Source organism: Excalfactoria chinensis, chromosome 9, assembly GCF_039878825.1.
Source record: "Excalfactoria chinensis isolate bCotChi1 chromosome 9, bCotChi1.hap2, whole genome shotgun sequence".
Lineage (NCBI taxonomy): Eukaryota > Metazoa > Chordata > Aves > Galliformes > Phasianidae > Excalfactoria > Excalfactoria chinensis.
This window is the reverse complement of record NC_092833.1, coordinates 6600008-6613662: the sequence shown is the minus strand read 5'-3', so window position 1 is coordinate 6613662 and position 13655 is coordinate 6600008. Positions and strand designations below refer to the sequence as shown.

Here is a 13655-nt window from a genome sequence, read left to right as displayed (position 1 = left end):
ACTGGATGATCTTGTAGGTCCTTTCCAACCTTGTCATTCTATGCTTCACTGGAGTTACTTACAGTAAAACAGATTGACAACTCAGGTGTATCAAGACACAGCCATATAAATAAATGCACTTGCACGGCACATTGTAAAAAGCTACTACTTATTAGCAATAAAAATATGACTTCCTGGCCTATTTTTGTTGCTAATATCTCTGTCATTTGTTCTATAATGAAACAATCAGTGTTACTGGGATTTATTCTGGATTTAAAGTTACTGTTACACCTTTTTGTTTTTCTAGTATTTCTCTATTAATTTACATTAATGAATTAAGATACAAAAGCAAGTTAGCCAAAGCAATCATATCTTTCATTAAAGTTATTACAGATTGTTATTGCTAGATTATTCCATTACAAGCCACAGCAAATTTCTAATTATTTTTCTTGTCTTACTGTGAAAAGGTGAATGACTCCAAAATGTCTCCTGGGATTCTTTAATTTCTTCAGGTTTTGACTCACAAAGTTTATTCCCAGGAGGTTTTCTATGACTTGAAAGTTACCAACAATTGGGGAAGTAAGAGAAAAGAATAATTGAGTACCAACTACCTTAAGATAAAAGCATTGCTAGGATTCATGTTCTAGTTATGTAACTATAATTGCATTCTCAAAAGCTATCATAAGGGATCAGTCCAAGGCTACATTATGAGTGGCCTTATAACACGCTTTAAAGGAAAAGAAGCATCTAATAATTTATCTAGACAAGCGTAAAACATTTTTATCTACAAAGAAAATGTTTCCAATTTCTATTACAAATTGTAGAAATTAGAACATTTTAATAACTTCTTAACTAACAAAGCAATGAACAACCTGTATTTTTCAGTTTAGTAGCAGAAATACAATTGGTCAGACGTTATATTGGGTGTCTACATAGAAACACCCATCCAGCTGCTCAAGCATTCAAAAGTGAAAGCATTAGAATTTAAATAGTCATTTGAACATTGTGTTAAAATTTAAAATAATAGGACCATTCAAACTTCAGCACTTACAGTCTGAAAAGTCCCAAAGAGTCAAATTCACTTTCATTGCTAATTTTCAAATTCAAGCTCAGATTCCAGAGTCTGCCAAGGCAGGCCCATGTGAATCACTTCTATATTTTTCAAGTCATGCATGTATCCCGTTGACATCTCATACGCAGTAACAACTTAACATGTACTTTTGAATGTCAAATATAGCCAGCTAAAATTCATCATTTTGATGTTTCTTGGGGATATCATTATAGGTGGTAATCAGAATTACTAAATCATCTTTCTGATAGCAAAGATACAAAATAACACCAATTAACACTCAGACTTATCCACAGAACTCTGTAAAATAACCCTTATTATGTGAATAAAAGAACAAACATCCTACTCAGTTGCCTAAGTTCATCCTATTTTGAAATGACACACACAGCCTTTATTCTTTTGCAATGAAACATTTACCTCTGATGGGGGGAAAAATACATCCAACCAATCTGCATTTAAAATTTAATATCCAAAGAAGAAATTAAAAACACTGAAACATTTTAAATGTTTCTGGAATGTACATGGAGTATAGACTATCACTTTGCTAAAATAACAATACACTAGCAGTAATATGAGAACTGAATGCATAAAGAGATGATAAGCTGCTTGTTATTGTTTCACTGGTGATCCTGCTATCTGGGAAGGCTTTGAAACCAGAACTTCTGTACATCACTGCACAGATAATGCTACAATGAACTGCTATACTGTACTTCCAAAAGCTCTTTTTATCTCTTGCGGTGTAATTGGCATGTAAGGCTACTTCCATGTGTGTTTGTGGAACACATGAGAATAAGGACAGAACACAAGTGCTATGCAAACAGCGAAAGGGATTTGAGGTCCTTTTTGGTTTCTATAGCAGATGAAGTGTGTTCTGAATCGAGACTTTGCTATCATGTTTCATGGAGCTTTGTGGGAACTGTGATCACCCAAAGGCATTTATCCAAAAACCCAGACTTTTGCTTGACCATGCTTGTACAATATGCATGGGTATAACGTAAATGCTCAGCTGTTTATTTGAGTCCTATGTAAATTTAAGAATATGGAGAAGAGCCAAAGGAGGCTGATGATCTGGCCTACTACACAGCATTACCTCACTGCATTCAGCTTGACTTAGGGTGTAAAAAGAAGAATCCACAGTCAGTTCAGTTTGTTGTTCACCAGGAAGAACAGGTGTTTCCAGCTTCCTTGTGAGACTGACTTAAAAACAACACAACAAAACCCAAACAAAACTCAATAGATGTTTAAGTCTGCATTATTTTGGAGATCTTGAGCTGTCTAAAAACATCAGAACAGAAAGGCAGCCATAATCATTCACTGCCATAAAAGATGAACTATCTGAGCCACAGGAGAGAAAAAGCTTAATCCTATATATGGGTTTTTGCAGTTATAAACATGAATAGCTTAATAATAGACCAAATGCTCCATAGTTGCTGCTGAAATCTTTAAATTGTTTATCTATTCAGAATATTTATCTACATACTTCAAATGAAGCAAAAAGAAAAAAAAAAGAATGCAGTTTGCAGTAAGCTACTAGCTACACATCATACAGTTCACCAGTATTATTGTGAAAGTGACTAGTGCTTGTGTCTGATGGCATCATTTGTTTATTTATCAGTGAAAACTGCAATAACAGAAGACTCCTTAACATTGTGGCTCTAGATCCCTGACTCCTTAGCTATTCTGCTCTTACAGCTTAACAACCTGGAGTTGTTCAGTGGACATACTGGTGAGCTTTGTAAGACGCTCCTGCTGTCCTCGGATGGTGAGCAGGCAAGCTTTTATTAGTCCATACAACCACTTCTTAACAATTCTTTCACCTTTTCAATGACTGCACTCCATGTCCCCACTTGTCTCCTCACTATCTAAGCAGTATTAATAATTCTCTTTGCGTGTATTTGTGTCTTCTGCCATTTACAACAGGTTTCTATTAAAAACTTTCAGTACTCTAAAGTACCTGTAAAGCAGTGCACATAAATATGTATTTTAATATTCACATAAGCTGTTCTTGCAAGCAAGCAGCAATTTGAGAGAAGTCTGGTTTGTGTGGATTGAGTGACCCCCTTTACATTTAGACATTATTTCTTCTTGGTATGTTGCAATTCACATGCAATAAAACCCTTCAGTTTAACAAAATATATAGAACAAATTCTAGCTTACACTGGAAAATTTAATGTAATTTCTAGGAACAAGAACAAAGTGCGAACACCTGTGTACAACACTGCAAGTGTCTGGCAAACTGAGATTCAACTAAACCCATGCATGGACATCATTCCACACTTCATACATGCACAGTGTGAAATCAAACAGGTATCCGCGGCCACCTGCTATGTCTATAAAATCAGATGCTTTTAGCTGCCCTTCTAGCAAATTGTTATCCATTTTGAAAACTTTAAACAGGGTTTATGACACTTCTGTTTTGTTTGACAATTGCTATAAGAAATAAATAAATATTTGCATTTCCTACAGTACAGGAAGTCATACAAATTGCTTTTGTTACCCACATTGATAGGATCACAACTGCACAGGACAGTAGCTTCTTTCTCACAACCACTCATTAGTAAAAAGGAAAAATAAAAAAGCTAAGCCTAACATACTGTGCTACAAAAAGAGCAAGTTTTCTCAGACCACCAGAATGAAACTTTGAACTGCTTGTACTTGAAACGTGGATTCTTCTCAGCATCACAATAGTCATTAATACATTAGCACTCTACAAAAAACTCAGTATGATTCTGAGTCAGTGATAATGCCATCAAAATTCTGCATCAAACAAATAATACAGTATTTCAGAATAGATGCACCATTAAATATACGTAGTTCCATGGCCCTTCTGAGCAACCTTTTATTTCCTACTTCACTCATGCAAGCATTTAACAGCATTTCAGTGACACATTATCATTACTGTCTTCTCACTGCCCATTTACCGATGTAGATATTTTTTTTCAGATTATAGCAGTTAAGTAATGTAATAGAGGTGATGCAAATCCACGTACCTCCCTCCCCTTCTTCCGCCTGGTTTTGGATGGGACAAATATATTATTGTTAAGAGCAAGAAAAGATAAAAACAATTCAGTTGGCAAACAACAAAACAAAGCAGCGACTCCAGTGAAGTACGATCTTAAATACAATGCCATGTGGAAAAAACAAACAAACAACAACAAAAAACCTTCCTGGTGTAAAAACAGCGTTGAGAGTTGTTACTAACAAGTATTTTGAGTGGATGGAGAGAAGAAATGTCACAACTCCAAAAGCTCATGTAAATCAGCTATGAAGCTGTCAGTTTCCCTCCACTTTGCTCATCTGTTCAAAAATATGAAGGCACTTCAGCAAATGAATTAAGAGTGTGCTAGCACGTGTTTGCCACAGGCTTCCATTTAAAGCATCCAAAAAACACTGCAGTAAAACACAGAAGGAAGCAGAAATTTAAAAGTTTAGAGAAAAAAAATGGTATTTTTGTTCAGGGAATGCACAAGAGATTAAGTCTGAGCAAGTAATCTGCTGCCTTGACACAGACTGTTCCTCTCAGTTACGTATCTCGTTTATTCCTTTATCAATATCTTTCCTGAAGTATTTTCCCAGAATTTGCAAAAGGGAAAAAAAAAAAAAAAGCAAAATACAGATGTTTACAGCACAGGTGCCTTGAAGGCTGGCTAACTGGCTAACTTCTTCCTTCATGCAGACCTGTGCAAAGAGATCAGAGGGAACAATACAAGAGCAGGACAATGAGAGACGATGCAGAAGGGAGGGGGGTATGTGCTGAGAGGAAAGCAGTGCTAACACGGAGAATAAAGAATGACTCTTGAGGATCAGAGCCTGCAATTATGAGCATGATCCTTGCCATTTATTAACATGATTAAACAGGCAGACCTAGATAAGATCACCACAAAGAGATTATTCCACTATTTAACAGAACAAAGGATGCTAGCTAAGTGTGAGACATAACATTCCTTTCTAGATGGCTAAGACATTGACAGATTTTTTTCCAAGCAGTTTTGTTCAGTTTCCTCATTCTTACTTGAGTTTCAAGGTCTCTTTGTTACAATTTCTAGTCTATGCTTTTAATTTCCCTCTCTCCCTTCCTCCCTCTATCCCCTTTCCCTTTATTTTCTCCTTTTCCATCAGAGTAAAGAGCCAAATAATGGAACAGTCGGACTCTCCGCTTTGTGTATAAAAGTCCTGCAGTACAGCAGCATCACAATTCAAAGTCCTTTTCTAGGGAATTTTCATGTCCTATAGCAGAGCCTATGTGCATAACTGGCAATCCTTTTTTATTACAGATGGAGTCTTAGTTCAACAAACTCATCACTCCCTTTGTGAATACTTCTTATCAGCCTCATTTGTACCTGTCTGCAACCAGTCTAACATACTATCTTTTGGAAACTGCTTTCCCATACTACTATGCGTCCAGCTTGCTTTCAGCACAGACCTCTCTCACTCTTAAAGTCTGAGAATCAACTATTGCATTGGCCCCAGAAATCCCATCACACCTTTTTAGAGTAGATACACACTCAGTGTGTTTTTTGAAGCTCCCTTATTGTCTGTTTACATCTTTAGTGACATCTGGTGAAAGGAGTGCTGAAGAATCCATCACATTGGACAGGTGTTCTGAAACATCTGAATACCACCCATGTCTCCAGTTTCCCAGAAACAGCTGTGGTGACACATATGTCCTTTTTTCTCAGTTAGTAACCCAGTACCAAAGGTAGCATGCTTTGTGAAAAGTTCTGTTTCTTTCTAAGCTTATTCAAACACTGGATTTGTCCAGTCTTTTTGTAAACTACACAGGAACTACTGCACAGCTCTGCTTTAGCACCAACTTAACGCATGCTGACAACTATCCTTTCGTTATCACTGGCCATGATAAGTTGATGTATATGTATATTAAAAACGCACACTGCATTTTCTATCACGAGTATCTGCTTGCTCTTTTGATAATTCCCAGCTATGTAGCTTCTCTTGTCTGCAGCCTCCATCTGTCATTGCTTTCACTCCATTGTTCACTATCATCCTATTATGCTATTGAGAACTCCAGCTTCAGAGACCGTCCTGGGTTTCTGCTTCTATGATATTATTTTGCCTTTTCGACAAAAGACTTCCATCATTTCACTGCACAACGACTTCTAATGTTCTTTCTTTTTGATACCACATTTCTCCAGTTAATTTCTCTAATTTAGGTTTCACCCAACAAATGACATTCACACCCACCGCACAATTTTAACCTAATTTAGTTCAGCCCATACAAAAGCTGCAGGCACTTTTACTTCGGTTTAACTTAGGCTAATTTCAATTTAACACTGTCATGGTTTGAAGAGTTAGTCACATGACACTTTTTTTGTCACCCTGTGTGGACATCTGGGTGACACTGGGGTCCCATATAAGACATCTGGGTGATGTCCCACATTGGGCACCAAAATAGTGTAGCCGTTTGAAGAGTTAATCACACAACATCCCTCCCTCCCCTCGGGAGAAAGGGGTGGGAAGGATGAGGGAAAAACCTGATTGAGATAGGAGAAACTAATTTATTAAAAGGAATGTGAGATAACACAGAATAATTACGATTAATAAATCAAAATGAACCAAAAATAAAATGGGATGAGAGTCATCCTGAGCTTCTATTGACAGGCTCTCTATCGCTCGCCCCTCAGAAAATACAGCTCTCCCCCCATCTCCCGGAATTGGAAATCATGTGGTGGCTCCTGGGAAATGCAGTACATCACAGAGTATTTTCCTCTAGGAGAGCCAGGACTCGCATGAGACTGCTAGAAATAAGCAAGAAGCGCAGCTCCGCAGTGCACTGTGTCTCTGCTCCTAACAGACTGTGTTATGATATGGAACACTGATAAAACCAGGACAAACATACACTGATTTAGTCACGTCCAATCAAAAGTCAGGTAATTCTTTACAAGCCTTCCTAGATCAATTTAAATTAACCTCAGCAAGTCTGTTCAAAAACGAGTCACACTGGTGCATATTTAGAAGCAACCCTGTACGTACAGAGATAAAATCCTGATTCTGTCCTAGCTTTGCCTACTGTTCTTCTTTCTTCCTTGCCTTAAACACATTACTGAGTGATGCTTTTATTTTTATTTTATTTTTTTTTAAATAAGAATAAATAAAAATACACAATGTGCCCAGTCAAGTAAATGTATCTGATAGTTCTTTGTGACGGATGCCCCAGTGTATGCAGGAAACGAAATAAGGAAAAAAGCTCTTGGTTAATAAAAGCAACAGAAATGAACAAATAATTAAATTCCTTGTTTGAAGAAGGACGAGAAGAAACAAGACCAAAGATAAGACCACGAAGTTAATTTCAGTAATGCAAAAGTAGAATTATTCCTGAAGTTTTCTAAAACAGAGAACCAACAGAGATGCTGGGTGCTCCACCCAAAGTAAGGCAAATGAATTAGATGGAAAAAATTGCTGACACTAATGAGGGTGTAAACAACAGACACACGTGAACAACACATTAGCATTTACTTAAGCAGAAGATACTGTCACAGGTTTATGTTGACAAAATTACACTTTACCTGAAAAACATTCTTGAACACGTACAACGAGATTGAGCCCAATGCCTTTGAAGAAAGCCACATATAAAACTTAAAATGGTAGCTTCATCATTGCAATTCAGTGTGGTATTCCTATTTGCATAATAAAGACTAGTTACAAGTAGACAAAAACTAACGTAGACAACACAAAAAAGTTCACTTATAGGCCTTCCCATACACAGAAAATATAATGCCTCTGCAGGAAATCCTTGATCTGCCTGAAAGGGAAGCAACATATCACAAACTGGATCTCAGTTGCTCAGAGTCCCAATTTTCCTGTATCAGCTGCATTCTTATGCTGCATTAAGCCTTTAGTATTGCAGCATGACAAAAGAATTCCCAGATCTTTCCCAAAATGGTACAGATAAGATTGTTCGTTTTGGACAAAAACATCCAGTAGCAATATCTGTTTTCCCAACAAACCATGACATCCCCAAAAGAACAGGTTCCATTTTTGAAGCTGCTCTACTGTTTACTTAGATATCTGAATAAAAGACAGTGAAAATGGGAAGGAGATTTCTTGATACTTTGCAGACATTCCCCAGGTAATCATTCCTTAACCCATGGGAAGTGTTCAATGATTTTGGAAATATGCTTTATCAACAGAATGGAGAACTTCCTGAGCTGACACAAAATGGCTTCCTTCTCCTGACACGAAGGAGCTGTGCTTTAAACTACTCTAATTTAAGACAACAAGTTGATAATTTTATGCAAATTATATCCTCTATACAAATAACTCATAACACAACTATTTTGTTTAAGTGCCCCTGGAAGAGAAATTCATGCACTTTCTTTGGTTCATTAAGAACTCAAATCTTCAGTTTTAAATATCAAGAAAGAGAGCAGAATTGGTCTGGGTAGGCAATAACTGTTACAGCATCCTACAGAATTGAAATGCAAACGAAATGGTAGGACTTTGCAAAAGGTTCAGCTCCTAAAGATCTATACTTAAAAATCAAGATTAATCTTGGGAAAAAATAGTTATTACAGTAATTAATCTGTAATTAATTTCATATTATACCAAACATCTGTTATTTTTCTTCTTTTTTTCCCACCAATCCACTTGGCTTAAGCACTTCAAGTGACATCTTTCATTAATCAAATAGATTATACATCAAGTGTCAGCATTAAGACTTACCAGCAAGCTCAAGCTACAACAGCAATGTGAAATGCTATTGACAATACTATTTTTTAAAATTTTTATTTTAAAAATCTTTATTAGCATTATTTATTGAAAAGCAGTTTTTAATGGCTTTTGAGATTAAGTGCCGTAGGTTCGGAATTTTCACTTACCACTTAAAAAAACAGAAAACAATTAATTACAAGATTGTTACCTTAAGAAAATATTATGCTACTCACAGTATTCAAAATAATACGTTGTGCTCAGAATGCACTGATTTAATCAGAAACCAACTTCAGATGTAGAAATGAACAATAGACAATAGAAGCAATGATGGATAAAGAACAAGAACAGTCATCAGAATTGTTTGCCTAGTTACTTACACTATTTGCTCATCCATATGTCCTGTATATATTTGTCACAGAGTCTAGCTGGTGATGTCTGACCATACATACAATTCTGCAGTTACACATTCAATAAAATTCAGCTATCACACCATACAAGCAGATCTTATATAGAATACTGCACAAAACAACACAGTATTTTATATATCTGATTCCACTACTTTACAGGTAAGTTGCTAAACATTTTACTAACATGACAAAATCCTCTGATTAGTGCAGCATTTGTGAAATGGTGGCAGATGCTAGTAATAATCACACACTGAGCTGATCATTTTCTCATTATGTTTCTTTTGTTACTAGCTTCATCTTTCCAGTTATCATCATATCCTATAAGCAGATTAAGAATTTTTTTGGTCTCTATAGCTTGTTAGATAAGTGACCAACCTTTTCTATAGCTACCCTACCATCTGGATTCCTCTCTTACAGTTTTAAAGTCTGTAGTTGTAAGACCACTTAGAAGACATTTTATTTTGAAGGGTTATTTATGTGGCTATGTGGAGTAATCTTATGCTCAGCATTGGAAGCAACATGGTTTACTGCCTGCTTTGTACAAACAGATAATGTCTATTGTTTGTGACCTACCTTGCCAAATTATAACAGGCATATCAAATATTAATTTGGCATTTCAAGAATGACTGAAGAACATGCACAATGAAAGGCAGCTAGGAAAGCATATGTTAAACAAGCTGCCATCTTGATGGTGGCCTTGGGACAAAAATTCCCATTCTATACACTCTATACACACAAAACAAGAACTATCCACCATTTCCATAAACTTTACCAGAATTTCTCATATATACAGAGAAAACAGGTTTGGTCATAAAATCTATGTAGTACATTTTTCCTGACGTGTACAGCAGCCTCTTCACAACAAACTCAAAACACTGCTGGGGGGAGAAAAATGAAATTGAAAATTCTAATGGCAAGGTCATTCATTCAGGAATAACTTCCGCAATAAACCAAAAGGTTTTGAGTTGGAAAATGACAGCGGGAAGACGGACATTGGAATAATAACCGATCAAATGACAATCAAGTCAGTAACGTGACCTGATGCCTTTGCACTGGGCTTTCAAAAGATCTCTTACTTAGAATAAAAGTTCAAGTGGGAAGAAAAGCACAGAAAAGATAATGCAGTGACCAAGAACTAGATGGTTTTATAAGTGGAAACTGAAAAAACAAAACAGGAGTGTCAAGAAAGAATATTTACTGAAATAAGAAAAAAACAATGATGTATGTACGCATACACACTGCTACCTACATATGGTGGTACTGTTTAAGCTGAAGGATGTCTCTCCACAAAATAAGCTGTAAATTAATCTGTATAACTGCATTTTTTAGCCATTTGAGAAATGATTAAGTGGAACGGTTGTTCTGCGTTAAGTAGCAAAGCAAAAAAAAAAAAAGCCTCACTACCTTTGAAGAGCACCTAGTCCCATTAATGCTGTGAAGATTTATTACATGGCTCGATGGAACACTGTGAACTTAAGAAATCTTCAGTTTTCTATTTCTGCAGTGGAATTGTTAAATGCCCGTGGAGAATGACTGTGTAAGATAGCTTCCCTGCATTTGTGAAGTTATGATTAGAGCCTTAAATCAGTTATCTAAAATACAATAAATATTTTCACTGTTGGTTCAAAGGATCTTTTTCTATACAATCTAGCTATTTTTTTTGCAGTGAATTATAAGGCTCCTCCTTCAGCATCCATCTTCAAGTACCTTAGACAGAAGCTGTCTTGCAGTCTTTTCCTCGCAGCTTCTCAATGGAAATACACACTTGCTAATGAGTAGTCAATACCTTTGTTTAAAAAGTTTTGGTTACTGACCCTAAATTTGAAGTGTTAATTGAAATTGAATTTCTATCTGGGATGGAAGCTGTCTTTTGTCACAGAAGGTAAAGTCAGCACCAAGACCTCCTGGGCACATTTGGGGCACAAATAGATGCACACAGATGTATATTTCTTGCGCGTTTTTCTAACTACTGCTGCATTTGACTGGTTAAAAAGAGTTCAAACAGTCTCTGTTCTGATCTGTTTCCTATATAATTTGCCTGCAGTCAGCCTTGTTCTCCTTTATCCACGTGTCTCTAGATTTGAGTTAAAGACAAGTAAAGATACAGTAGTACGCCTTGCCATTATTGCAAATAGCAGCATTGAAAAATGTTTTCTGAATTATTTTTACAGTAATTTACATGCTTACAGACAAAGACACACGCCCCTGCAGAATCACAGCCTAGGGACTTTTTGCCCTGTTTTGTCCTGCTGTTTTCACTGCTAAGGCTCAGCAGACTTGTTAGTATACACTTACCTCTGGTTTTAGAGACATCCTTTATTTATTTACAGCAACTTTGATTCACTTCAGTTATACAGTTTAAGCCTACTGTACTGATCATGAGGCAGTAGCAGACATCAGGAAAGCTGACTATAGAACACCCCTCATATACTGGGGTGCACAATGGAAAAAAATTTCAGTTCCCTGGAGTGAGGGGAAAAAGCTGAACAAAATATACGGACTGTTGACAGGGCTGAACACAAAGCTTGTTGCAATGTACTGGCTTCTTTCCCACAAATGCCTTTTGTTCAACTGAATTATTTTGCTCTAAAACTCTCCTAAGACTTTCTGTATTAGCAGAGGATTTCTGGTTCCAGTACAGTTTGACTTGTTAGTCAGCTGCTACCTGGAACGCCTGCACATGACTACTGGTATAAACTACAGTATACACTGTATAAACCATTCCCAATAAATGACTAACTTTGCCATGGAAGAGCTGAATTCACTGCTCACATAAAGCCTGCAGAGCCAATTCAAATCACTCAAAACAACTGTATTTCCATGACACTAACTTCCTGCTAATGCTTTTGAGCAATAAGCATTTACAAAATAAGTATAATAATAAAACCATAAAATTGTTTGATCTGGAAAGGACCTTAAAAGACTACCTAGCTCAACCCCTCTGCTATGAACAGGGACACCTACAGCTCATTCAGGTTGCTCAGAACCTGGTGCAGTCACATCTTGAATGTCCCCAAGCACGAAGCATCCATGATCACTCTCTGGGCAACTGGTGTCTCCCCACCCTTATAGTAAACAAACAAACAAACAAACAACATTTTCATATATCCAACCTATAGCTCCCCTCTTTTTTCTTGAAATCTTTTCTTTTTATCCTGCCACGATGGACCCTGCTAAAGAATCTGTTCTTTTTTATAGCCCCCCTTTAGACGCTGAAAGTCTGTTGTCCAGTTTCCCCAGAGAAATTATATACTTCTACTGACTGTTACAAAGCTTTCTGCACAGTGTTCCTTAAACAACTTTGGTTTGTCTTAGGGATATAACTGGGCAGGTGAAAATAAAAAACAGATATCTGAAGTGCTTCAGAGGAAACCTAAATGAGAACTGAAAAACTGTAGGTAACAATAATAAGTGTCCTATCAGCTGAGTGAAAAAAATGTATGTTAAATAGCCCATAGCAATCATTGAATACTTATATCACAGCACTGATATGGATGCTATGAGGTCCATGGGGGAGGACCATTACAAGACTTCAGCTACGGAACAGAACACATTCCTCAGCTGTTGTGCAGCACCATAACTACTCCTCATTCCGAAACTTAAAATGTCCCTAGAGTTACTCTGGAACTTCTACCTCAAATAAGTTTTGGGGGAGATTGAAATGACCCTCTTCCTTTGTCCACCCTTCTGAAACACCTGCAGGCACTGGTGAATTTAAAAAATGTGGCACAAGAGAGACCAAGGGGAGCACATAAAAAAACTAAAACCACAGGTTATTTGGACTAGCAGCTTAATTTCAGTTTGCCACCACCCACTCCCTTTAATATCTTGATTGCAAACCTGACAAGTTTCCTCATCTCTGGAAGAAAAACATTTTGCTGTTTTCAGTCTTCCTATTCTCTGACAGCTCAGCTTTATTCTCCCACTGTGAGGTGTTGGACTACTTTCTTTCTTAAATCCAGTTGCCCTGAGGGTGCAGCTCAACTTGCCTTTCCCTAGGAGAAATACAGGAACGTTACTTCAAGATCTTTTGTTTGCCCGCTTACTCCCGTCATTTGCCATACCCTTCTGCAACGCCACTTCGTTTCAAGATAACAAAGTCACAGATATGCGCGCGTATCTCCTCGAGGCCCCTCTGGGGACTTTCCCCACCGCTGGCCCTGCAGCACTCAGCCAGGCCCTTTCCTACATCCTCGGATCCCACAGGTAGGAGAGGCAGCCTCCCCCCCACCCTCCCACCTCTCAACACCCCTCTTTAGGCAGCAGCTCCCTCCCTCGGGGCGCCCCAAGCCCCTTCTCTCAGCACGGCCCTCACAGCAGCAGCAGCTGGGAACAGCCCCCAGGCCCCTCTGACAGAAAGGAGAAAGAAGCCAAAGCCGCGATGCGAGCGGCCCGGCCCGGCCCGCACCTCCCACCGTGTGGAGGCAGCCGGCAGCAGTCCTCGCTCGGGGCCGAGACGCACCGCTGCACCTCAAACGCCTCCGCGGGCAGCACGGCGCCATTTTGGGACGCTGGAAGGCGGTGACTATAGC

At 37.9% G+C, this 13655-nt stretch overlaps 1 long non-coding RNA gene across 1 annotated transcript in view; it reads right to left on the bottom strand.

Moving 5' to 3' along the window:
- LOC140256390 (uncharacterized) overlaps positions 1 to 13655 on the bottom strand; it is a 22442-nt gene extending 8787 nt beyond the window's left edge. Inside the window, exons 1-2 of the long non-coding RNA XR_011904700.1 lie at positions 13532 to 13655; positions 12964 to 13118 (exon numbers count right to left, since the gene is read on the bottom strand). This is a non-coding gene — a long non-coding RNA (uncharacterized lncRNA). The remainder of the gene's footprint in view (positions 1 to 12963; positions 13119 to 13531) is intronic.